This window comes from Melanotaenia boesemani, chromosome 5 (genome assembly GCF_017639745.1).
Source record: "Melanotaenia boesemani isolate fMelBoe1 chromosome 5, fMelBoe1.pri, whole genome shotgun sequence".
Lineage (NCBI taxonomy): Eukaryota > Metazoa > Chordata > Actinopteri > Atheriniformes > Melanotaeniidae > Melanotaenia > Melanotaenia boesemani.
The window spans coordinates 25090965-25117126 of NC_055686.1; the positions used below are offsets into that span (position 1 = coordinate 25090965).

Consider the following 26162-nt stretch of genomic DNA (forward strand, 5'->3'; position numbering starts at 1 on the left):
CAGGAATGATTTGGCGCCACCCTCCCAACGCACCCTCGTAGGGCGTGACCTCAGTTTGCACCGACCCCAGTTTGGGGTCTCTAGCCCCTTCCCGGGCCGCGTACGGCCCCAAAAGGGAGCTCGACCTCTCTGACCCACAGTTTAACATGGAGGCCGGGTCCGGGAGTATAAAACGGGGTGGCTTTTCGCACAGGAATAACCTATCGCCACCGTTCCACTTGGCCCCGGTAGAGCTCCACCTCAGTTAGGACTGATGCGATTTTGGTGTCTGTAGCCCGTTCGGGGGCCGCGTGGTACCCCGACGCAGAAGCGACCGTAGTCGTCTATGGGGTTTTCATGGAGCGCTTTCGGGGGTCCTGCGCGGCCCCCGAGGGTCCGAGAGGCCCCAGATTCGGCGTGGGCGTGCGCCTGGGCCTCCTCTACAATTCCTGAAAGTTTCGGGGCGCGCAGCACCCCCGAAAAAATTTCCCCCCCCTTTTCACCCCAAAAAACCTCAGGGATTCTTCCGCTGTAAGAGTCTGAGAGGATTTTTTGGAAAATTTTCGAAATGGGGGGCAAAATTTTTCGGCGCGTCGCGCTGCAACGCGGGCACGATATGTTGTTCGGGGGGCGGCCCCGCACGCGTTCCAGGCGTCCCTGGGCCGCTGCGACGCACGGCGTGCCCGCGGGAGGCCGTCCACGTGTCTATAATAATGAATGGGCGTTGTCGGTAGGGTACCGTCAATGGGAAATGCATTGGACGTGGACGCTCGTTTTTTTGGACAAATTTTGTCCAATTTTCACCAAATTTGGACCGCTGGCCCTTTCTCCAAGTCCCCTGTCAGAATCCCAGAGCTGGGGGCCCCAAACCCTCCCCGAGGCTACTTCCTTTTCCGAGCGTGCTAGCGTCGCCGCGGCAACGGCGGCCCGCTCGGCACGTCCCCCCGATAACCCCTGTCCGGTCTGACCCCGATGGGACCCTGAACCAAAAAGTTATGGCCTTAATTTGTATGTAGGTCACAGGTCAAATCAATTAAGCATTGGAAAATGCTGTGAATCTTGCTTTGGGGGCATTTTTGAAGATATTTGACCCCTCATATTTCGGACCCCGAGGGTCTGATCCGTCCCAGATCGCCAGGGGACGTCGTGTGGGACTCGGGACACCAGACGGACCGCGATTTGCACCTCTGCGGACACGCTTTAATATCTCGGTCCCGGGTGGTCCGGGGGGTCCGGCGTTTGGTAGGCAGCATCGGGGGGGTGCCCTAAACACGAATCAAACGTCAAACCGGACCCCGGACCGCTTTTGGGGCAAAAGTTGCTCGGATCGAGCTGCCGTCGCTAGGGGGCGCTCTCGGGGGTCCGCGGGAAGCACCCTGCGAAGGGCGGCCTGATCGGAGCTTTTTTGGACTAAATTCTAGTTGGTGTACAGAAATTCCAGTTCGTGGACACGGGGCCCTCCCACGTCCACAAAAGAATGTCCAGGGCTAAAATTCCAGTTCGTGTACAGAAATTCCAGTTCGTGGACAGGGGACCCCCCCCCCCACCTATTGGGACCCTTCCCGGTGGTCCGGGCCTAAAATTCCAGTTCGTGTACAGAAATTCCAGTTCGTGGACAGGGGACCCCCCCACACCCCCCCCCACACCTATTGGGACCCTTCCCGGTGGTCCGGGCGTAAAATTCCAGTTCGTGTACAGAAATTCCAGTTCGTGGACACCCGGACCCCCGCCGCACCCATTGGGACCCTTCCGGGTGGTCCGGGCGTAAAATTCCAGTTCGTGTACAGAAATTCCAGTTCGTGGACAGGGGACCCCCCCCACACCCCCGCCGCACCCATTGGGACCCTTCCGGGTGGTCCGGGCGTAAAATTCCAGTTCGTGTACAGAAATTCCAGTTCGTGGACACCGGGACCCCCGCCGCACCTGTCTGGGACCCCTCCCGTCGAAAGCCGGTGGTTCGAGCCTAAAGTTCCAGTTCGTGTACAGAAATTCCAGTTCGTGGACACCGGGACCCCCGCCGCACCTGTCTGGGACCCCTCCCGTCGAAAGCCGGTGGTTCGAGCCTAAAGTTCCAGTTCGTGTACAGAAATTCCAGTTCGTGGACACCGGGACCCCCCCGCACCCCCACCCACACCTATTGGGACCCTTCCCGGTGGTCGGGGGGGAAAAGTTCCAGTTCGTGTACAGAAATTCCAGTTCGTGGACACCGGGACCCCTCCCGCACCTATCTGGGACCCCCCCCACACCTAAATGACAGTTGGTGTACAGAAATCCCACTTCGGGTACAATCGCTCATCAAGAGTCATTGACCGTGGACACATATCCAGGTTCGTGTCCGAAATTCATTGCACGTGGACGCAGTTCCAGTTCGTGTCCTAGATGGAGCGTGAGCGCCCTCTAATGGCCACGTCCACGTCTATTACCTGTCCGAGGACATGTCAGAAAAAGTCGGGTTGGCGGACATGACGAAGGCTTCGTCTTCGTCTCGTGGACAAAAGCGTACACGTCCTGGAAATGCCCATTCATTTTATAAGGGAAAGTGCCAAAAACGGCCTAAATTCCCTTACCTAGGCAGATTCTGGAGACCCCCTGTTTTCGAAAACTGGGTTTCTGAAATCGGGCGGGTGGTGATTTCGTGACACGTAACAAACCTCGTCAGACAGGGAGAAACTTTTCATAAGTGCTCCGTCCCTGTCTCTGAACTTTAACTCTGCTTTGTGCCCCTGGTCCTCTGGCTGGGACTTAGTGCATTTCCCAGCCCGGTGCCTCTCATCCCCCTGGTCCTCCGGCTGGGACTTAGTGCATTTTTCAGTCGGGTGCCTCTCATCCCCCTGGTCCTCCGCCTGGGACTTAGTGCATTCCTCAGCCAGCTCCAGCCTCTGGAGGACCCCCAGTGTCCCACTACTCCCAGACAGCCTGCTGCTGCTGGAGGCCTGCATGAGCTCCAGCAGGCTCCCCTCCACTGCAAGGACCACCAGGGCCCCAGTGACACACCTTCGCTCCCAGCCTGCTGCTGCTGCTGCTGCTGCTGCAGGCCCGCCTGACCTCCAGCAGACACCCAGCAGGCAACAGGCCTCTGGAGGACATCCAGGCACCAAGTCACACTCCTCCACAGCCAGCCTGCTGCAGCTGGAGGCCCGCCTGACCTCCAGCAGACATCCAGCAGGCAACAAGCCGCTGGAGGACAACCAGGGCCCACGTCACGCTCCTCCCCAGCCAGCCTGCTGCAGCTGGAGGCCCGCCTGACCTCCAGCGGACATCCAGCAGGCAACACGCCTCTGGAGCACCACCAGGGGCCCAGTCACACACACACCCACCCAAGCCTGCCTGCCTGCTGAGGCTGGAGGCCCGCCTGACCTCCAGCAGGCAACAAGCCTCTGGAGCACCACCAGGGTCCCAGTCACACACACCCACCCAAGCCAGCCTGCCTGCCTGCCTGCTGAGGCTGGAGGCCCGCCTGACCTCCAGCAGACATCCAGCAGGCAAAAACTGCATGGAGGTGACTGCTGCTTCAGTGAGTGATATGTTCTAATAAAGAGCAGGGGGTCATGAGTTGGTCATTTTTTGTTTAGTAGGCTGATGGTAAAAGGATAAAAACCTCGTGTTCTGGCAGCTCTGTAGCGTCTACCAGAGGGCAGCAGTTCAAAGTGGTGGTGGCCAGGGTGAGACGGGTCCTTCATGATGTTCAAAGCTCTGCTGAGCTAGCGTGATGTAACAAGGTTATCCAGGGGGGCAGGGGACAGCCAATGATCTTTTCTGCTGACTTGATGACTTTCAGTAGCACTTTTTGTCTGCAGCTGTACAGCCTGCGTACCACACTGAAACGCAACATGTCAGGATGCTCTCAGTCGCTGTCCTGTAGAACGCCACCTGCAGCTTCCGCTCCACACTGTTCCTTTTCAGCAGCCGGACAAAACAGAGCCTTTGTTTGCTCTTTTGGTGATGGCAAAGGTGTTTAGTGACCAGGAGAGGTCCTCAAATATATGGACTCCAGTGAGTTTGAAGGACTGCACTCTTTCCACAACCACACCATTAATGTGGTGAGACAGAGGTGGAGCGCAATCTAATTTATAATTACACTTTAATTAAATTAATTATTCATTTGTATTAATTAAGAGACCCAAACTATTTTATACAACTACTTGAGATGTGTTGACTACATAAAAACTCAGAGTCATGTTGTCATGGAAACAGCTAGTGTTTGTTTTCTTTTTCCAGCAGCAGTAATTTCTAAAATCCAAACTAAAGATGAAGATAAATCATCAGTAAAGCTGTCGTCATATTCATGGTTTTATTTATGAATTTTATTGTTGTTGGTACCAAATGTGTCTTTTCTATATATTTTTTAACTAGTTTAAATTTTTAAAATAGTTTTTATTGTTTAACTTTTAAACAAACAGCAAAACTCACTAGTTCCCTCGATGGTGACGTCATGGCTGTCTTCTGTGTAGAAAACTGGTTCTCCTCTTCCTCCTCTGCAGCAGTACAGACCTCCCTGTGAGACTCTGATGACTCCACCTGGTTCATTGTTATTTCTGAGCTGAGCTGCAGGATAGACTGACCCATCTCTGAACCAGTTAAACTTCCAGTCAGCAGAGTGGTCCACAGAGCAGGTCAGTGTTACACTGCCCCCTGCTGGTAGGATTGAACTGTCTGCTGCCAGTCTGGCTCTGGGTTTACTGGCTGGTGAGGTTAGAGCAGAAAAAAGAAAACAACATATTATTAAAATGTAACTCATTTCACAAACAAATTTGCTAAAATCATCACAATTTATACATTAATCAAGTCATCTTTTGGTTAAATTGACAGTCCTCCCAATCATAGACTACAGTGATGTTGTTTATAGAGCTGCCTCTAAACACTCCTCTATTAACTGGACACCATTTATAACGCTGCCATTTGCTTTATTACCAGATCCTCCTTTAACACACCACTACAGCTTGTGTTCCCTGGTCAGTTAGCCCTCTCTTCACTCTCTTAGATAAACACATTGGTATCTGTTGATTTATAAAACCCTAATTAGAAAAACACAGTTGCATCTTCACTCATTACTCAGATTCATAACATCAGACGTCCTCTTGGCTGAAGTCGCCTCATTAAGCTGCTCATCCACAAAGTCTGCACTACCTTCAGTCATTCATCTTTTCACTTTTCTGCTGCAGATGACTGGAATCACTTGCAGCAGAAACTAAAGCTCAGGACTTTTATACCACTGTCATCTTTTAAAAACTTGCTAATGGAAGCGGTCCAGGATGGTTACACTTACTTTTATCTGTAGCTAGTTGGACCATTTTTATGTCTTCCTACAATCTGTTTTAAATTGGTGAGATAATGTTCTGTTAGATGTGTATTTGTGTCTTTTGTCATCTGCTTTTGTTTTTATTTTCCATGTGCTGCCTCTCAGCAGGTCGTCATTGTAAATGAGAATTTGTTCTAAATTGTGATTTTACTTCTACTGAGGAGGTGATGATATGATTTATGCAAATTAATATTGCAGCATGAAGCTGTGCTGAAGAAGAAGGTTACATATTCACCTGATTTATTTATTTATTTATTTAGAAGACATAATACAAAGATTATTTATATAAAAAACAGTGCAAGTGCAGGGAGAGGCAAAAAACCCATACAGGCTTATTTTAAAGCCTCCACCTCAAAGTTACTTTACAGAAGAATTACATTTTTGTTAATTTACAATTTATACAATATAAGTTACAGTTCCACAGATCAATGGGATTTAATTAGAACTTTTTTCAAACATTTCTTATAAGATTTAAATAATCTATTACTTTCTGCCAGATGTGAAAATTGTTTCCATAATATGCAGCCTCTGTACTTAAAGAAAACTGAGCTCTGGATGTGACATATTTAGGTACATGAAAGTGTTGTAATTGACAAGTATTGTACCTGTGAACCTCTGCATTAGTTTTAAAATAAAGTATAAAATGTTCAGGAATAGTACTTGGATGGAATTGCATTTTATACATGAAGAAACAAATTTGCATAATATTGAGATCATAAATATTAACAATATTAAGTTTGTAAAATAAACCATGGGATGGAGTCAAAGGCTTAGAATGAGTTGCAAGTCTGACAAAACGCTTTTGAAGGATCAAGATTTTATTCAAAGCAGATGGATAGGTGCTTGCCCAAACAATATTGCAATATGATAAATAAGGATAAATCAAACTGTAATATAGAGTAAGTAAGCATTTTGTATCAACCAAACGACTAACTTTCCATATGATTCCTAATGATTTATTGAGTTTACTAGTAACCCAATCAATATGTTCCCTCCAACTCAGGTTCTCATCAACAATTACGCCTAAGAATCTTGTGGCAGAGACCTGAGTTAGCTCAGCAGAAGCAATTTTAAGTTTATTTGTTAAAAAACCATGTTATGGGTCCCGTCGACGTAAGGATTCACGTTATTAGGGTCCCGAGACTGATTGATTGATAACTGATTGATTTCTAGCTCAAATTAATTAATTTATTAAATTAATTAATTAATGGTGTCCACACAGCCATTAGGTTAGGATAAAGCTATCTGTGTGGTGGTGCCTCGAGGTATAGTAAGAATATTTTGTCTGATAATTTCATGAAATTATTAGGATTAATAACTTTATTAAACATCTTTAATGTTTAATGACGCTTAACGCTACAGTGTTAAGTTATTAGACAATTCTTGTGATTTTACTTCTACTGAGGAGGTGCTGATATGATTTATGCTAATTAATATTGCAGCATGAAGCTTTGCTGAAGAAGAAGGTTACATATTCACATGATGATTCATTATTTCAGGAATCAGAGAGATTGTCTACAAAGAAGATTTACTGCTGTTTGAACAGAAGTGCTGGCTGCTCATACGGATTGTAGTAATTATTTAATTGTCATGGTTCATGTTTCTTCCAGGTCTCTAGTGATTGCTTCCTTAATCAGGTACATTTGTTCCACCTGGGCTTCCCTGATTGCTCCCTATCCTCACCTGTGCTCAGCTTTACTTAAACTCTCTCCAGTCTCTCCTTCCCTGCAGGTTATCGACAGTCTTGTGCCAAATTGAGGTCCTTTGTTTCTTTTCTATGTGACAGTTTGCTTGTTAATCTGGACAGAACACACAGCAAACATGACTGACCTGATACTGACAGTCTGATGGCTTCACTCCACTTTGTTGAAGAATATGAGTCATCTCTGCGTTTACACTGACACTGGTAGTCTCCACTGCTGAGCTCAGAAACAGTGACAGTAAACTGTTTACTGGAAATCTGCGGTATAATTGACCCAAGATGTCTCCATACACACATCCACTCAGTGGTTTCTCCTCCCTGGATCTCACATGTCAGAGTGATTTTCTCTCCACTGAAAATCTGAGGCCAGTCAGGTTGTCGTGTTACAACAACCTGGTTGGAAACTGTTTCCATAGATATGAACAGAAAAACACAAACAGAAATATCATCACAAAATATTACATGTAACTTTCATATAAAATAATTTGTTTTTATATTAAATAATAGAACTCACAGATTATATTAATACTGGCTTCATGACTCATATCAGAGTAATAGGCTGGATCTCCTCTCTCTCCTCTACACCTGTAGATTCCTCCCTGTGACACACTGATGGTTCTGTTTTGTTCATCATTTGTTTTAAGGCGCTTTTCAGAAGTGTGTGAGGTTCGTCTGAACCGCTGGTATTTCCATACAGCAGAGTTGTCCACAGAGCAGCTCAGTGTCACGCTGCCTCCTACTGATATGGTTGTTGTTTCTGCTGTCACTTCTGCTCTGGGTTTATCTGTTGTATCGTCCAAAAACACAAACAATTTACAAAGACATAAAACAGAAAATATTAAAAAAAAATTTCTGGTTCAGTTTACATAACTCAACCAAACATTTCATTAAAAACCATTTTTAAATCATGTTTGGTCCTCAAGTTTCATGATTTCCTAACAAAATGTGTAAATACACTTACATTTAAAGTTCATGTAAAGAAAGATGTGCATATGTACAGCTTAAAAAAATGTTAGTCACAGTAAAATTAGTCATGTTGAAAGAACAGAGGACTTACCCCGAAGATTTAAAGAGATCTTATTACTGCACTTTGAATAACGTGAAGTCTTCAGAAGACCACAGCACTGGTATTCACCTTTATAACCTATATGTAAAGGTGTTAATGTATAGCGTGGATGTGAGTTGTAGGAAATTAATTCTCGACCATCCTTGAGGATTTTGTATTTCCACACAGTGTTTGTTCCTTCCTTCATGTCACATATGAAGGTAACAGACTCTCCAGTATAAAAAGTCGACCAGTTAGGATCAATGGTCAGAACAGCGGTCAGAACAGCTCCTAGAAAACAACAACAAATGTTTAACACCTGCGTACACTTTGCCAGCCGACACACTGTGTAGATATATACAATGAAATTATCTGAAATAACTGAAAAACTAAAGTGTGTCACCTTGAGTGTGTGCAGTGCAGAGGAGTGTATACAGCCCCACAATCCAGGTAGAAACAACAGAAATGAACAAAGGATCAACATTTGCAACCAGAGTTGTTTAAAGTACAACATAAACACATATAATGGTAAAAAACATAAATTATAACTCAGATATTTAACTTAGATTACAAAATCCCATCTACAAAACACCCAAATTCTTCATTCAGATTCTCAGACACTGGTGAAAATGACTGATACCTAATTTCATCTGATCCAGTTTCCTTAATATCCATGATTTAAACAGAAGAAGTCCTCATGTCATATTTACAGAATAAATCCAGCACACAGAATAAAATGAGTCCCATCCTCTCAACTAATCCTCACACTTCTGACAAATTCCTTTTACAAAGACAGAAAAATGAAAGTAAACCATGAGAGACGTCAAGACCAGCAGAGAAACCAAAGTTAAAACATGAGTAGTGTAAATAATAAATGTGGGATTTTTCTAACTTCTCTCTTTGTTAACTTGCTTTAACACAAAGCTTCCTTCCTTTGAACACAGCATGGTTTAGTGTGTGTCTACACTTCCTGTCCTGCTGATCCTGAAACATGGTGGATTCTTATTTAAAGGTTTCTACATGATCTCATATAAATACTAGTAAACCTAAAAATGAAATAGCCAAGAGAGGCACCCAACATCAAAACAACCACATTAACCAAAACAATAAAATATAGAAAAACACAGTGCAAATCCCAATATAGAAAAAACGATTAATCAGTAAATGTGTAAAATGATGATTTATGATGTGACATTGTGGATGTCTAAAGAGCTTCTGTCTGTCACTGTTTCCTGACTGCAACATGAAACTCTTTTCTTTTGCAATATGCTCATTACCTCAGTCAGATGATGGTTCTTATTATCCCTGAGATGACTAAATGTGAGTTCATCCACCGACATGTAAGAATACAAGTACAACTTCCTTCAGTTTGAAGGTTTTGTTAGAAAACAGAAGAAAAGTTTTGGTCCTTACTGTGGGCCTGTACAACTACAGAGTAGAACTGGTGTGTTCATGATTTAATGATGAAACTTCAAGCTTAGCTCAGATATTTACATCAAGATGCTGGTTCACTGCTTACTAGGATTTTATCACCATGGCAACTAATGCTAACACAAATTAAGAAATCAACACATGGAAACAATTTAATTAATTACTATTAAAAATAGGAACTTATTAAAGCTCCAACACTTTAAAAAACCAAAGTGATCTGAATTCATAATGTATCTTAATCCTTCAAAAAACTATGTGCTTTATTTTTTATTTGCACATTTTACAAAAATATTACACACCAGCACACATGAAAAAAGGTAAATAAAAACAGTTTTTTCTGCTAAACTAATTTTATATAAGAATAAAATGATCATAAATATAGATAAACATAGGACAATACATTTTAAGAAAAAAACATGACCTCTAACCAGGTGAAATTAATATAAATGGAGGATTGATCATATCATATTAAATAATGATGCATATTTCCAGTTCTGCTGCATTCACATATCTGCAGCAGTTAAAGCAGTTTTTATTACTGGACAAGTCTCCCAAAAATATGTTGTTAAAATATTGTGTTGGCATTTATTCTCCAGTAAATGTCCATTGAAATGTCTTCCAAACAGAAGGTAGGTGGATCAATTCCAGTCTTCCACTGACTACATGTGGAAGTGTCCTTGGGCCAGACACTTAACCCCACGTTGCCTCCTGATGTGCCTATCGAGGTGTGAATGTGTGTGTGAACTGGTAAATGTGATATGTAGTGTTAAGCGCTTTGAGGGGTCAAACTGACTGGAAAAGTGTTATATAAGTACAAGTCCATTTACCTTTTACTATTTAATTAATCATGTTTAATCACCATTTGTGATTATGCCTGAAATATGTCAATTTTTACTATTTTGTATCAACAGAAAAAGCAAGCCAAAGCTCACTTGGCTTTTTCTTCACATTTTAACACTAGATGATCACTTTAGTTGTAATAATCAATTCAATATTACATAAAATCAAAACTTTACAAAATGTATCTATTGTGCCAACCTTTTCCTTTTCTACCACCTGGCAGCTGCTCTGATTTATATCTCAGAGCCTGTTCATAATTCCTATCACCATATCCATGGCCCATAAATAATCATGTCTAAATTATAAAGGCTGCTGTTATCAACATTTCTTTGATTTCTTTGTTTCTTTCTTCAGCTTCAGTAACATGGGTCTGATTGACAGGTGATTGATAAATGTAGCTCGGTACTTTAGCATGTGCATCCAAAAACAATACTTTTGAGTAAAACTGCTAGTTTCCTTCTTCTTAGCTGAATGATGAACAAACGCAACAAGAGAGAAAAGCCGATCAGCTGATCACTGACAGCCATCATGATTCACAACAGGAGAGGCAGGGGGGGAAGAAGGAGGTTCCCCCTGCACCGTTCACAGGGGAGGTCCAAGACCTCCTTACTATAAAGACCCCCAGTCTGAATTAGCTGCATCAAGAGGGGCCAGAATGCACCAACCTTTGGAAAGTAACGGGAGCCAATTAGTCCAAACGATGACTTGATCTGGTGAAAAGCTGAATTTTTTAATCTTGGGGAAAGAATTTGTGGAGTATTTCTTACCTAAATTTGCGTAGGAATTTAGGTGTGTCTGGGACACATTTAATAGTCTGGAAATATTTAAGGGGGTTCAGGGAACCTCGATTAGAAACCTTTGTCACCATGGGACAAGGCAGCTCTTTGATGTTGGAAAGGGATTTGAAGTTTATGTTTTGCAGAGATTCTGCAAATGTGAGGTGTTTGGAAAAGTGGAAGAAAAAGTTTAAGTTTAATGGGAATCAGAATGTGGATGGATGTCAAAAATTGGTGGATGAATTGGAGAAGAAATGTGGGGAGAAGGAAGGAAAGAAATGGGATTTGATTGAAGTGAAAGATTGATTGATGGTTGCCAAAGGTAAAGAAGAGGGCATAAAAAGAATAAAATTAATAAAAAGAAGAGAGAAGCACTGGATTTGCAGACTGCTGCATCAGTAATGGTTCTGGAAGATCACAAGGACATAAATGCTGTGGCAGGAGTAAGAACACCCCATGGTAATGGTCAACAGCAACAGAATCAGAATGTCAAACTACGTTTAGGTCCAACAGCAGGGCCTCAACCATGTCCAGCATTTCATGGTCCTGGAGCTTGGACTTCAGGAGATTCCTGTGTGAGAGTTCTCTCCCCACTCCCTCATCACTCACTAGTGATGAACCTGCAGGGGTGACATATTCTTTGATCCCTGTTCCAAATCCAAACCCAGGTGATGTGGGTCAAAGACACATGTTTGTGTATAGAGCCTGGACCGATGCTGATATAATGCAGGCAACTCAGGGAAAGGACTGCAACAGAGTTTCAGGTTGAATAGCAACTAAGCAACTGAAAATGCATTCTTGAATGTAGCTGTGCCACACATTAGCTCCTAACTTTCCGAATTGGAGGTGTAGATGACTTAATGGAGTATGCTAAACATGCAGAAATTTCTTTTATAAGTCAAAGAAAAATGGAAAGAACACTGCTGGGACTTATTATAACAGAGACTGGGGGGACTGTGAACTGCATGAAGAATTGTCTGTGCAAGCTTTATCAAAAGAAACGCTGTATCTGATGCATAAGTCAAAGCAGAACAGAGGTAGAGGACATGGATGCAGCAGAAGGAGATTTAATGACAGTGATGTATGTTATGTTTGTGGGAATCAGGACATTGGGCAAGATACTGCAGACAAAGGAAAGGACTGGACTTTAGTTATTAATAACAGGTGTGACTAGATTCTGCTGATAGAGACTCACCAAAACCTGAACTTGAAGAATGTGAAGAGTTATTGTTGAAGGATTATTCAATCTTGTTGTCTTATATGCATAGACCAGAAGTAGAAATGTTGGTTGAAAGATGTAAAGTTTAGTTTCTCAGTGATTCAGGGGCCACACACTCAATGTTAAGACCACAGAATGTGATCAAACCAATCATAATGACTCAGAGGAAAGTTATGGCAAAATCTGCTAATGGACAGATAACTACAAGCTGGTTTTCTGAGCCTTTGGCAATTACTCATTTGGAAACAGATGAGATGCAAGAGCATCCTCTGAAAATCTCATCCTCTTGTCCAGTGAATTTGGCAGAGATCTGATGTGTGAATTCAAAATGGGAGTACTCGTCTTGGAAGGAGGACTTTAAATATGCAGATGTACAGACCAAAATGTGCTGGAAGGAACAGATGTACCACAATATCATTATTCATCCATCCATCCAATTTCTATACCACTTTGTCAAGTTAAAGGTCGGGGGAAGCTGGAGTCTAACCCAGCATTTAGCAGGTGAGAAGCAGGGTAAACCCTGGACAGGTCACCAGTCTGTCGCAGCCAATATCATTATTCTTTGGACCTAATTTGTAGTGGTCACAGATCTGTAGTGACAGAGTTAAAAAAGATGGCCCATGATGTGTTTTCAGATAGACCTGACCATCTGCACTGCACCATGTATTTTAAACACACACTAGGACCAGATGACGTGTGCCACTATTTTAAACTAAATCCATGCGCTGGGAAAATATTGGTCAGTTTGTTGGTTGCTGTAACAGAGCAGACAACTGGGAAAACAAGCAAAGTGTGTTTTATAGCCAAAGTGCTAAAGCTCATTACAGGTGCAGGTACCAGATCTGCTCGGGGCCCTGCGACTGTTGACAACGTCACACTGTATGATTGGCTGAATGTTGGCATATTTATGTAGAAGATTGCAACTGGTCAAAATATGGATGTAGTATTTGTGGCTTTAGCAGTTCTTCTATGTATGAAACATGGATGACTTCTATAAAGGAATGTTGTCTATTTTGTGTGCAAGAGCACACAAAATAGGCAGAGAGGCTACAAGCAGCAGCTGTTATATGTGTCCAATTATGCCACATGCTACACCTTCCAGTTTAATACAGTGACCCACATTTGTAAGTGTAGAGGAAACATTATCCGTCCTCTTTGCAGTAACACTTACACCAGGATAAACTACTAGTTTTGCTAAAGTGACAGCGTGTGTTAAATATGCCCCATGGATGACTGACATGTCCAATCATGCCATCCACCAGACAATATTCTTTTCTGGTGAGCTGAACAGAAGCAACTCAAATGGAGGAATGTCAGCAAGGTAGACAGAAGCTCCTATGCGTGTTGAGAGATAGTGTAATGAAACTGAAGATAAAAGCCTTGGATCATATGCGAAATGTACCATCACTGTTCCAGTAACATGTGATGAGCAGGAAGTTCTATGCAGAGAATTGCTGACCCAAGAATGAAAAGCCTGAAGAGTAGTGTCACTCCAGCAACAGATGTCTTTGGATTACTTGTTAGCATAACAGGGAGGTGTCTGTAACAGCGTTGGCAATACTTGCCCTGGATTTACTTGGTTTTTGGATCGATACCAAAATTTGCAGTATCTCCCAGCCCTGACTGACACAAAATGCAGTGCATGTCAAACATTACATCAGTGCTTTGAGTGCACATGAAGCTTTGAGAATTGAGACATTTTCTAAGCCAGTTTGATGGAAAGTTTCAGTGTTTCATGAGGTTTCTTCTGACCATCACTACCAAACCAAAGCTAAGAAACAGACTAATACAAACAAGGAACAAAGATGACACTGGGGAAACAACGCCAAGAATCTGGCAATGAACAAAAGAAACCACAGGTGATATGTGCACTGAGGACAATCAACTAAATGAGGAGCAGATGTGACAATGAATCAAGGGGGTGACAAAACATACAAGGGGGTGGACTCTCCAAAGTAAAAACACAGAAGATGTTAGACAAACCCAGGGGCCTTATTTATCAAGCTGGCGTAGAAAAAAATATCAGCATACACCAATCATAGTCAACTTTTGGTATTTATGAAAACCAAACTTGATGGAAAATGTTCCTACCTCCACGGCAAATCTGACCCAGACGTGTGCAAATAATCTAGAAAAATGGGAAACAAAGACACCAATAGTACAGAATCAAATCAAAGCGATGATGTGAAATGTGAGACAATCCACTACTACCTTTCACACCACATGTTAGATATTAAAGCTGTTTATAGAAATGAATAAAGAGGTACATTTGATATTAATACTACTAAGAGTGCACGCTCAAGAAAAAAAATTAAAATAAAAGGATTTTTAAGTAAAAGGGAGATGCTATTAATAAAAACTTCAAACAACTTTGTTCTTTTTTTGTGAAACAAGACTGACATGTTATTGTACATTCATCTAAATAATGTGGACAGTTTTCTGCCAGCATGTAGCAGTCAGTGTGAAAAGTAGCTTTGGTCCTTCATTCCAGCAGAGCGGGACACAGACTGGAGGCTGGAGGTCTAGAAGTGATGCAACGCTAATGAAACACACAAGAGGTGGATTTCCTTTTATTTATTTATTCTCACACAATGCTTTTTATTGTTGTCCTAATTTCTGTCCAGACGGTCTTTATTTCCTCCAGCTCCTTGGCCACCTGGTTAATAACGGTGATTGTGTCCCTCTGCACCGCCCACTCAGCTGGAGCACCCAGCAACTAGAAAGAAGAATTATTTAACACTAAATAAACTGCTACCAATCTCAGATGTATCTGTACATATTTATTTTATACTTGAAAGCAAATGACTAAATTACCGACATCAGTACTGTCTTAAGCAGATGCTTTTCTCCAAAGCGAATTGCCCCGTTGGTTTCAAACTTTATCTCCCGCATGGCAGACGGATGCTCTATCGACTGAGATATCCAGCAACATGTTTCGATGTCTCTGGCGTGTCTTTCCTTCTGACACTGCGTTGACAGCATCTGCCACCTGCTACCACTATTTTGCCTTTCTGACACAAGTAATGCCCACGCCGTGCCCACCAATTCAACATTTTTATGTTTTTCAACATGGTCCATCACGATCTCAGTCTCACATCCAGAAAAATTCCACGTCTCAACTCTTTTTTTCCTCCCAAGCAATCATGGAAATAATGTGATGAATATTTATTACAGACGTTCCCCTGACCTTTTATAGCCACCACGTGGGTGTGGGAAGGTAATTCCTCATGTGCCCCCGCTTTAGAGTTGATTCTGATTTATGAATGAAAACAAACGTGGGACGTGCGTGCGCACACTTTCATAAATCTGAAAGTTTTTGTGTGTGCCACATTTCCCTTTTTTCCTACCTACGCCACCTGTAGTTGGCTTTGTTACACACAGTTTGATAAATGAGGCTCCAGAAGCAAACCCACAGAAATTCAGAAAAACTAGAAACAGAAACTGTGACTAAGATCATTACGTACAGCATAGCTGTAATTTTCCATTCATACACTTTACAGGTTTATCTGTACCTCTAATCAAATACAATTAACCTCAGTCTTTACTTGGGCCTCCTGTGAGAAATTAAGAGACATTTAATCTTAAATGTTATTGCAGCAGATAAACTATTTGCAACGAAAATGGCTTTTTATTAACTTCAAGAGCAAAAATCAAATGGCCATTAAAGAGTTACATTGAAAGATCAATTTCTATTGTTTCTGAAGGAGTGAACAGTCCTGAATGTTGCGACAGTGTCTGACAGAACAACGCTGAGGCTCATAATCAGAGAACAAAGATTACAAGCTTGTAGAGGAAATCTGCACATGGGCCTTTCATCCAGATCAGTTTCACTGCATTTAAAAATCCCATACTTATAGCCACTAACCCTTTCCACATGAACTCTCAGGTGTAGGCTACCACCTCACCTGTTCTCTCATCTTCCCATTCATTGCAGAGACGTAAATGCGACCATCTTTACTTCTGCTTACTTAAAAGCCAAACTTTCAATTATATCTAAACCACTGTCAGCCAGAATAACCTGAGAAAGTTTCTGGAGAAAACAACATATAAATATTTCTTTTTTATGTGCTGATCAAAGTGAGCTGCTGCTGCAGCCAAGGACACAACTTGAGTAAAAATATGATAGGAAGAAATACTTGTCAGAAATTCTGAATAAGATGGAAATTAAAAAGAGGAGAGCCACTGCTAAATCGATGTGAACAGACGGCAGCTGCACACAAAATGGCAATTTCTCCCACAATTCTGTATTTTGATGATGTCGGTGCACGTTCTTCATTAGGAAGTTTATTGTCCCTGGTAGCAGGTGGAAAGCAAAGTACCAAACAAACAGGAGGAATGGACGGGTGGTGCTTTACAAATCAAACAAATAAAACAAAATGGACTAAATGAATAACAGCCATTCTAACTAAAGTTTAAATTAAAGAAACAAAATCTGAGTGCACAGAATGCAAAACAAAACACAACTGGATGCAGCACAGCTAACTAATAATCTAACCAAGAAAATTACCATGAAAGGTGCACAAATCTAACTGGCCCTGTCTCCAGACAACTAATGTTCAAAAGCAACACAAAACACAGCCTTAGAGGCACAAGTGTCGACCTCGGCAGTACAAAGAGGTTAGACAGAGTGTTACAGCCCCTTCGGTATCCAGGGGCATAAAGGGACCAGTGACAAATATACCACAAAGAAAATGGTATCTTAAATAATAATTTAATTACAAAAAATTCTATATACAAACTTAAGGTGTCCTTTTCAGGTTAAACAATAAACAAAATACTGGAGCTTTATACAAAACACAAAGGAAACTTAACCATGAAGCAACTATGATAAGAATACAAACACAAAATCACTAAATCCTAATAACACAAAGTGAGGAGATTCTCCTATTGAGAATCCCCTAAAACCACAGTATTGAGTACAAACAGAACGAATTCTCGAAACAAAACGGGTTCGCAACAACACAAACAAAACAAAGCAAAAACCTCTCTTGCACTTTCAGGAGATAACAAAGAAACCCGGAATACTGTGAACGCAAATCACACATAAGGCATCCACTGATCCTAACAACAAGAATTCACGATCACCCAAAAATGTTACTCGCCAACAGTCTAACACCAGCTACTCAGAGAACCACCAACGAAGTGAACTGTGCCCTAATGACACAGCCCTCGAGGAAAGGTGAAGTTCTCTATTTAGCTATGAGCAATCATCAGGATGAACAGCAGCTGTGGAGGGCAGGAGCAGCAGCAGCGAATCAGCGTGGCAGAAGGGGAGGGAGGAACGTCGTCGTCACAGGTCCACTTGAGTGACAGGCCCGGTGACCAATCCCAGACGGCTAGGGCCTCAGCACCTCCACTTCCGCATGGCTGTGTGGAGTGACAGGCCCGACAGCCAATCACAGAAGGCTAGGGCCTTAACACAGAGGAAGGATGGTACTGAACACGGAGCCGTAATCCACACAGAGCATTCGTGTGTAGTTCCCACGCTGCTCCAGGTGGGACAGTGAAACATGTAGTGCTGTGGCTACAGCGTCTTCAATCTATCTGTTCACCCTGTAGGCAAACTGGTGAGGGTTGAGACTTTTGGGGAGTAGAGAAGTGATGTGACCCCACACCAGCTTCTCACAGCATTTCATCACCACCGGAGTGAGAGCTACTGGCTGGTAGTCATTGAGGCTGGAGATGTGTTACTTCTTAGGGAGGGTGGGATGATGGAGTGGGACAGGGACTGGTTGAAGAGTCTAGTAAGAACACCAGCCAGCTGGTCAGCACAGTCCGTTAGCCCCCGTCCAGGGACACCATCAGGTCCGGTGGAACTTCCATGGGTTGACCACCTGCAGTGTGCACCTTACGTCGTGCTTTTTAATTTGAGGTTGAAGCTGTTCTGGACGTGCTCTGCTCAGGGAGTGGTGTAGTTGCTTTCAGAGAGTCTGCCTAAAATCGGGCAAAGAAATTGTTTAGCTCTTCTGCCAGTTATGCACCTTGTTCAGGAGCCCTGATATTGGCCTTGTAGTTTATGAGGTGCTGGACTCTGCTACACCTGCCTGCTCTTGTTACTTTCCAGGTGTTCCTCAATCCTCCTCCTGTAGTCAGTCTTGGCCTCTCTGACGCCTCTCTTCAGGTTGGCTCTGCTAGCACTGTACAGTGCTCTGTCACCAGACCTGAAGACGGTAGTCCTTTCTTTAAGCAGCTGCTGTAGCTTTTGGGTCATCCAGGGCTTCTTGTTGGGGTACACCTGGATGATCTTGTCCACTGTAACATTATCTATGCGGTTTTTGATGTACATTACAGACTGTCTGTGAACACCTCCAGGTTTGGGTGTTCGAAAATGTCCCAGTTAGTTCTGTCAAAGCAGTCCTGCAGCTGCTCAGAGGCATCATCAGGTCAGGTTGTTACAGTCTTTCTGGGTTTGGGAGCAGTTTACCAGAAGGGGGTGTATGCAGGGACTATAAGCAAGGACATGTGGTCTGACTGGCCAAGGTATTCTAGCTATTTAGCCTTATAGCCCAGATATATAGCCTTATAGATGTTTTAATATACCTTGTCCAGTGTATTAGCTCCTCTGGTGGCACATTTGACATACTGTTGAAGCTTAGGGAGCCCTTGTTTGTAAGTCCATGTGATTAAAATCCCCTGCTATGATGTGTGCTGTGTCGGGGTGTCTGTTCTGCTGTTTGCTAATGCTGCTATATAGTAGTCCATTAGCTATGTTAGCATTTGCATCAAGTGGATGTAAATAACTATCACAAACACCACTGTTAGCTCCCTCAGAAGATACACAGACATGCATTTAACCATTACAAACTCCAGGTACGTGGAGCATTGATTGTTCACTGTCACTGTGTCAGTACACCAGCTGCTGTTTATGTACAATCAGCAAGAGATCAGGGACTCCTTACATTGTGGCAATGTAGTGGAGAATGACACATGCCACAATAGTGCCACATGCCCTATTTAGGGTGACTCTGAGCCTATGATACTGGAAGCAGGCCTTAAGCATCCCAATAGTTACCCTGGTTTGAGTCCTGCAGTGAGCCAAGTTGTAACAATGCTGCAGGCCGGGCTCAGAATCAGGGTAAGGGGTCAGCAAATAAGACTAGCAGGGGTACCCTCTGTCACCTAGCATGAACCATCAAACTCTCCTATAATACAGGATAAAATATAACATTTTTAGCTGTGATAGGTCAAATAAAATATTGATTTTAATGTTCATAACTCACCACTGGCAAATCTAGCACTCAGTTTACACTCACGAAAGACTCGAGAGTTGTGCAAAGACCCAAGCTACTTTGCTTCCACATTACTGATGATGTGGGCTGCATCACATATGATATTCAAAGTACAGAACAGGAAGCTGCAGTAGCTGTAACTGACTTTGGAACACCACAAAAGTGTAGAGCAAACGTTTCAGTGTGTAAGACTGACAGTTCTCACAGCCCAACAGACTGTTGCTTTTCAAATACGCTCAAGTCAAACAGAAAGAACTTGCTCCGAACTGAGAGCATGTCCACGATGTGTCATATAAAAATATGAGACTGAGAATATTGTTCAGATACATGATCGATTGTGCAGAAAAACTTTAATGCTCAAAAAGATAATCATGAGAAAATTATAAAACATCCAAGTGGGGTCTGATCACTCTTTCCCGACATAGATATCTGTGGAGTAACTGTGCTTTGATGTCAACTGGCTCTTCAACAAAATGGACATGCCTTGTCTGACACTTCCTTCAGTCTGCAGGCTGCAGCTAAAGAGGAGGAGAAACTCAGGATTAGCTGAAGAAAACCTGCCAGCGAGCAGGTTAGCTTCACGGAGTCTGTTGCCACAGTAACTGACTCAGAGTTACACTGAACTCGCTTTGTGAAACCGAAAATCCAGTTTCCCTTAACTCAGAGTTTTTATTAAACCCGCTTTCTGAAACAGGGCCCAAGGGGTGATAGGGAAGTAAATCTCATACACACACAAAAACACACACATGTGAAAATGCTTTACGAAACAAACAGGAAACAAGATAAACAGAGACTCAATCAAACTGAACACCCAGGAACATGTAAAAGACAAGCCCAATACTCATATTTCATGCAAACATAAGGTCAAAATAAAATTAAGAGATTTTGTGTTGCTCACACAAATAAACACAAAACTAGAGATATTTTAGAGATATACTAGAATATAGTGGATCTGATCCATCAAATCCATCAAATTTTCCGGTCTGCTTGTGCTTTGTGTGAATTCATATCTCATTTTCTACCACAAAGTGGCGACACTAGACCATGATGTTTAAAACAACTGAGGTTCTGCTGGCTCTAAATTTGCACCTTGTTTCAGTGTTGGATGACAAAAATATGTGCAGGTGCTATGACTGTAAGAGGCTACTTAAAGATATTATTCAATACTATTTAAACATAAAGAAAAGAATTTCCATGAGATTACATTTTAAATACCACAATTTATATCCGACTGTGTTTTTTTTCAGAATCTCTCCACATGATCATCAACTCCTTTGACTGTAAGTTTTAAATCTTCCCTTTCAGTTTGTCTAAAGAATTAGACTGAATATCATTAACTGGTCTTCACTTCAGCGTCTATACTGATGGCAGAAACTCATCAGAACGATTTCTGCATACTGTCTGAAATAATGTTTTTACGGAAGCAGAGAGCAATAAGTGTTGAGCCGAAAAAACTCCCTTGCTGTGAAAAGCACCCTCACATGTAGCACAGTTGAAGATTGAAGCAACTCACATGTGGACGGCATGTAAAGCCTCGTTTCCACTGAGCAGTTTGGTTCGGTTTGGTTGGTGGTCCAGTACACTGTTTTGTGTGTTTCTATTATCAAAGGGGCCCATACAACCGAGCCATAAGATGCCATTCATGGATCACTTTCAGTAGTAGGTTCATAGGGGTCCATATTCTGGCAGAGGGGTCTGCCAGGATATGCACCCCCTCAGTAAATTGGAACCTACTGGACCCAGCATTTTTTTTACTTTTGGGAATAGAGTCAGACCGTGATTATTGATTAATGTTGTTAATTTGGTGGCTGTAAGTCATCTGGAGTCAAAAAATGGAAGGGGCTGGATAATCTGGCAGAGGGGTCTGCCAGAATATGTACCCCCCCAAGTAAATCACAATTTTACTTTTGAGAGTAAACAATCTGATTAACAAGAAACACTAAGCTCTGTTCTTCTCAGGCTCTCAGAGAAACACATTAAACCAATGATACACAGTCATTCTCACTATATAGAAATATTTTCTATAATCTGCAGACAGAAAGTCAGTGATGTACTTACAGAATAACCCCAGCACACAGAGAAAAGAGTGATCCATCATCACATCCAGTCCTGCTGCACAGCCAGTCAGAAAGTCTTCTAATGTGCATCAACAGTAATGATGAAGGAGACGTTACGTCTGACATGCATGTGTAACCAAGTGGACTAATAATGAACACTTAAGCACGAACTTGGGTTATTACACTAGTGGAATGTATCATTATTCTTAAGATCTACTCCTGTAGAGTGTGATGCCATAATGGTGGCGGAGGATTATGTTAGGGACACTGCCCCTTTAAGAGCGGCGCTACATTGAGTACGTATGCACGCACGCAGCGTCAGAGACTGGACCTCGTGGGAAGGAAAAGAGGAGGAAAGCGAGCATCGTGAACGTTGTAACACTGGGTTAAAGAAAGAGTATATCAAGTCATACGATCGGTGAAACGTGCACAACGTCTGCCAGCGAACTCGCCATGAGCAGCCTGAAGAGCGGGTCGGCGTGAGTTGTGACGGTGTTCTCATATCGTTGAAAACTGTTTGTTTGTCGTGTTTCATCCATTGTAAGCACTTTGTATGTTTTTGTATCAGAGGGGAGAACGTTCTGTGTAAAGTCCTGTGAGGCCTAACAGTCAGGAGGTCAGCAGATTAAGTGAGTTTATTTCTTTTCTTTTGTATCAGAACTTCCTGAGAAGAGTTTATATTCCATTTAATCCGGGAATATGGTTGTAATGCAGTTAAAAATAGCACTTTAACATGGAATAGGTGGAGGATGTCATGTATTTACGTGCATTTTGTCCTGTTTTCTGTCTTTCTTTTTGGGTTAAGGTCGCTACTGTTGTCTGTAGCGTATGGAAATTGTTACTGTTATTTAATAGAGCCAAAAGAGATTTATTTGTCAACTACAGGGGTCAACTGTGACCGAGTTAGGACCCTCGGATAGTGGGAAAACATCTTTGGGTGAAGTTGATGATAGCTACTTTTTCATTTTATTGTCTTACCAATTCCCAATTGTTCTGACTCAAACCAGAGTTAATACTGTGCCCATTTGGTGCAGTCGGGGAATAAAATACCCACAGAAAATTAGTCTTTGTGTCCTGTCTCCTCCCTATACGACCGGGTCACATATTTTGGTGTCAGAAGTGGGATTCCCAGTTGGTTTCGAGTTTGGGTTTAGAGAGAGAGAGAGAGTAGGCTCTTTTACAGACGTTTATAGACAACAGTAGTGGCTAGGAAGATTCCGGCCCTGGTCCCAGAGGAAGGTCGCTGTCGTGTGGGGGTCCCGGAGTGGTCGTGCACTGCGTGCCTGGTACAGCCGGACAAGCGGACGCCTTCATCAGCGGCGGGAGGAAGAGTGCCACCGGAGAAAGACTGCTGACCTGTAGCTTCACATCTCAAGTGACTGCGTCATTCTACAGGAAGGGACTTTGAGACGGGGCAACATGTTGCAGGAGGACAGTCAAGCGGGCCCCTCAGGGGTTGGAGCCCCCCCAGCGGAAGACGCACAATCTGCCTCTCTGTTTGAGGATGGAGGTAACCCGTTGGTGGAGCTGCAAACACAGCTTCTTGAACTGAGCCGAAAGCACGATGCTGTGATGTCAAGTATTGCTAGCATGGGTAATGCTCAACCCAGATCTGTGGTGTATATTCCAAGAGAAAAGGTTATTGCCCCTTTTAGTGGGGAACCAGGAAAAGATGCTTACCTGGTTGATGAGTTTATAGAGGAGGTGGAGCGGGCAATGAGGAATAGGGGTTTGCCTGGGGAGGAGCAGATAGATTACATCCTTTCTCTGCTAAAAGGTCCTGCCCTAGAGGAGGTAAAGTTACGGATGGGTGGTCAGGCGAGGCAGCCACGAGAGGTGTACTCCTACCTGAGGGACGCATTTAGGGAGAAGCGCACCACCCCTCAGCTTTTGCACGCTTTCTATGCTCGCCAACAGCTAGAGGGGGAAGATCTGCGAAACTATTCACATGCACTGTCCCAGTTGCTCGGCTCTGCCCTTCAGCAGTCCCCCAATGCAGTACATGACACACAGTTAGCTCTGCGAGATCAGTTCATTGAAGGTGTGCGTGACCCCACCCTCCGACGGGAGCTGCGTAGACTCACTAGAGAAAAACCCGAGAGTAGTCTACTTGACGTCAGAGAGGAAGCATTGATGTGGACTATGGAAGACCGTCCACGCAGTGCTAATGTGGCAAGGAATCGAAACATAGTAACTGATCGGCCTGACGAAAACTTAGAAAAGACAGACTCGAATGACAAGAATGACAGGAGCGATCTGGCTTTGACCCTGCAGGAGGTTATGAAGGTAATCGCACAACAGGGTAAAGCGATCGGGGAGTTAACTAATGCAGTACGAGAGCTCGCAGTGCGGACTGCGGGACCGGAAGATAGTAGGGGTGTCAGGACTAAACCAAAACCTAGGTACGCGGCGGACGGTCAACCAATTTGCTTACGATGCGAAGGGGTGGGGCATATGGCCAGAAACTGCAATGCAACGCGAAACACCAGAAGTCCGTCCGCAGACTTAGCGGTGCAGGGAAACGGGAACCCTCCATTGCGATGAGCCGAGCAATGCGAGGTAAGCCAGAAGGCTCAAAAGAAACCCTAACCAAGGAGCGCTTCCTGGAGCATGCTGTAGGACAGTGCCCCGAGTTAGATATTCAGATAGGGGGCGTTCAACTCAGGTGCTTGTTAGACACGGGAAGTAATGTGAGCACGTTGACCGAAAGCTTCTTCAGGAACCACCTACACGGGGAAGATAAAGATATGCACTGCACTGCCAAGTGGTTAAAGATAACCGCAGCCAATAAGTTGCCACTGCCGTACCTAGGTTATGTCGAGCTCGATGTACAGGTGATGGGGCTCACCATTCCAGAGTGTGGGTTCTTAATAATCAAAGACGATAATACGAGTAAAACCTACCTCAGGGAGCCGGATCCAGGTCCTCCGGGTATTATAGGAATGAACATTGCGAAACGGTGCAGGCAGCTGGTGCTCTCAGAGTTTGACACCTCCGTAGGCGGGGAACTGGATTCCAACTGGAGAGAGGCCTGCCATCGTGTACAGGAAGCAGAGCTTGTAGACAAGGTGTTTATTGCCCGTGTTGCGAACAAACACAAGGTGCGTGTCCCGGCCGCATCCATCATGACAGTCTGCGCAAGGGGCAACACGAGGCGGCTGGATAGCATGTTATTCGAGCCAGGGAAGGTCCCGTTGCCAGGTGGGCTACTGGCACTTCCAGCTTTGGTGTCGACAAACAGCTCAGTGTTCCCAGTCCAGGTGATTAACTTCTCCCACGAGGATGTATGGTTGTCACCTAAGACAAGGCTGGGAATTCTCAGCCAGGGCCAATGTGTGGAAGGGGACCCGTATGAGGTCAAGTTTGAGCGTATTTCCGCCGATCACGAGCAGGTGACCCTAAACGAGAGGGACTGTCAGGGAGCTGACAAGGGTTTGCAGGAATTGCTGGACCGATTAGACATAGGGGGCACCCCGGAACAGCAAGCGGAGGTCAAGGCCTTGTTGGGAAAATACGCGGACGTTTTCGCGTTTCAGGATGAGGATTTGGGGTACACGGATTGTGTTAAACACGAAATCCCTGTTGTAGATGAGGCGCCCGCCTCTCAGCCATACAGGCGAATTCCCCCTAATCAGTACAAAGAAGTCAGGGAACACATTTCAGAGCTGTTGCGAAAGGGGGTGATCCGGGAAAGTTCGAGCTGCTACGCCTCCCCGGTAGTCTTAGTGCGTAAATCCGATGGAAGCCTCCGACTGTGCGTGGACTACCGACGATTAAATGCGAAGACTAGGCGTGATGCGTTTCCCCTCCCTCGCATCGAGGAGAGTCTGGATGCCCTAAGTGGTGCAGAGTTCTTCTCGACCATTGATCTGGCAAGCGGTTACCACCAGGTGGCGGTACATGAGAAAGACAGACACAAAACAGCATTTACCACACCGTTTGGCCTGTATGAGTACGTGAGGATGCCGTTTGGGCTGTGCAACGCCCCTGCGACCTTTCAACGGCTCATGCAGGCCACAATGAGTGATTTGGTCTTTCAGGTGGTGTTGATCTATTTGGATGATCTTCTTGTGTTTTCCACGTCGTTCCAGGAACATGTAGCGAGGCTCGAGACTGTCCTGAAAAGACTGCAGGGGACTGGGTTAAAGGTCAAAGTGGGAAAATGCCATTTTCTCCAGCCCAAGGTCCGGTTTCTGGGCCATGAAGTCTCGGCACAGGGAATAGGCGCGGATCCGGACAAAATAAGCGCGGTGACGAAGTGGCCCGTTCCGAACACGGTGAAGGAGTTGAGGTCCTTCCTGGGATTTTGTAGTTACTACAGGAGATTTATTGAGGGTTTCTCTCAGGTCGCGGGGCCGCTCCATGATGTAGTAAACGGGTGTCTTAAGGAGGAAAGCCAGGTCAGGTCTAAGCAGCTTTTCGCCTCGGCCTGGACACCGCAGTGCCTACAAGCATTCGAGGCACTCAAAGGAAAGCTAACTAGTGCTCCCACCCTGGGCTATGCGGATTTTAACCTTCCGTTTACCCTGGAGACAGACGCTAGCGGCCTAGGATTAGGCGCTGTTCTTTACCAAACGCAGGGGGG

The 26162-nt window shown here is 44.0% G+C and overlaps 1 protein-coding gene across 1 annotated transcript in view; it reads right to left on the reverse strand.

The window, feature by feature from the left end:
- LOC121639980 (titin-like) overlaps positions 1 to 26162 on the reverse strand; it is a 618411-nt gene that overhangs the window by 24964 nt on the left and 567285 nt on the right. The gene's annotated exons all lie outside the window — the stretch shown is intronic.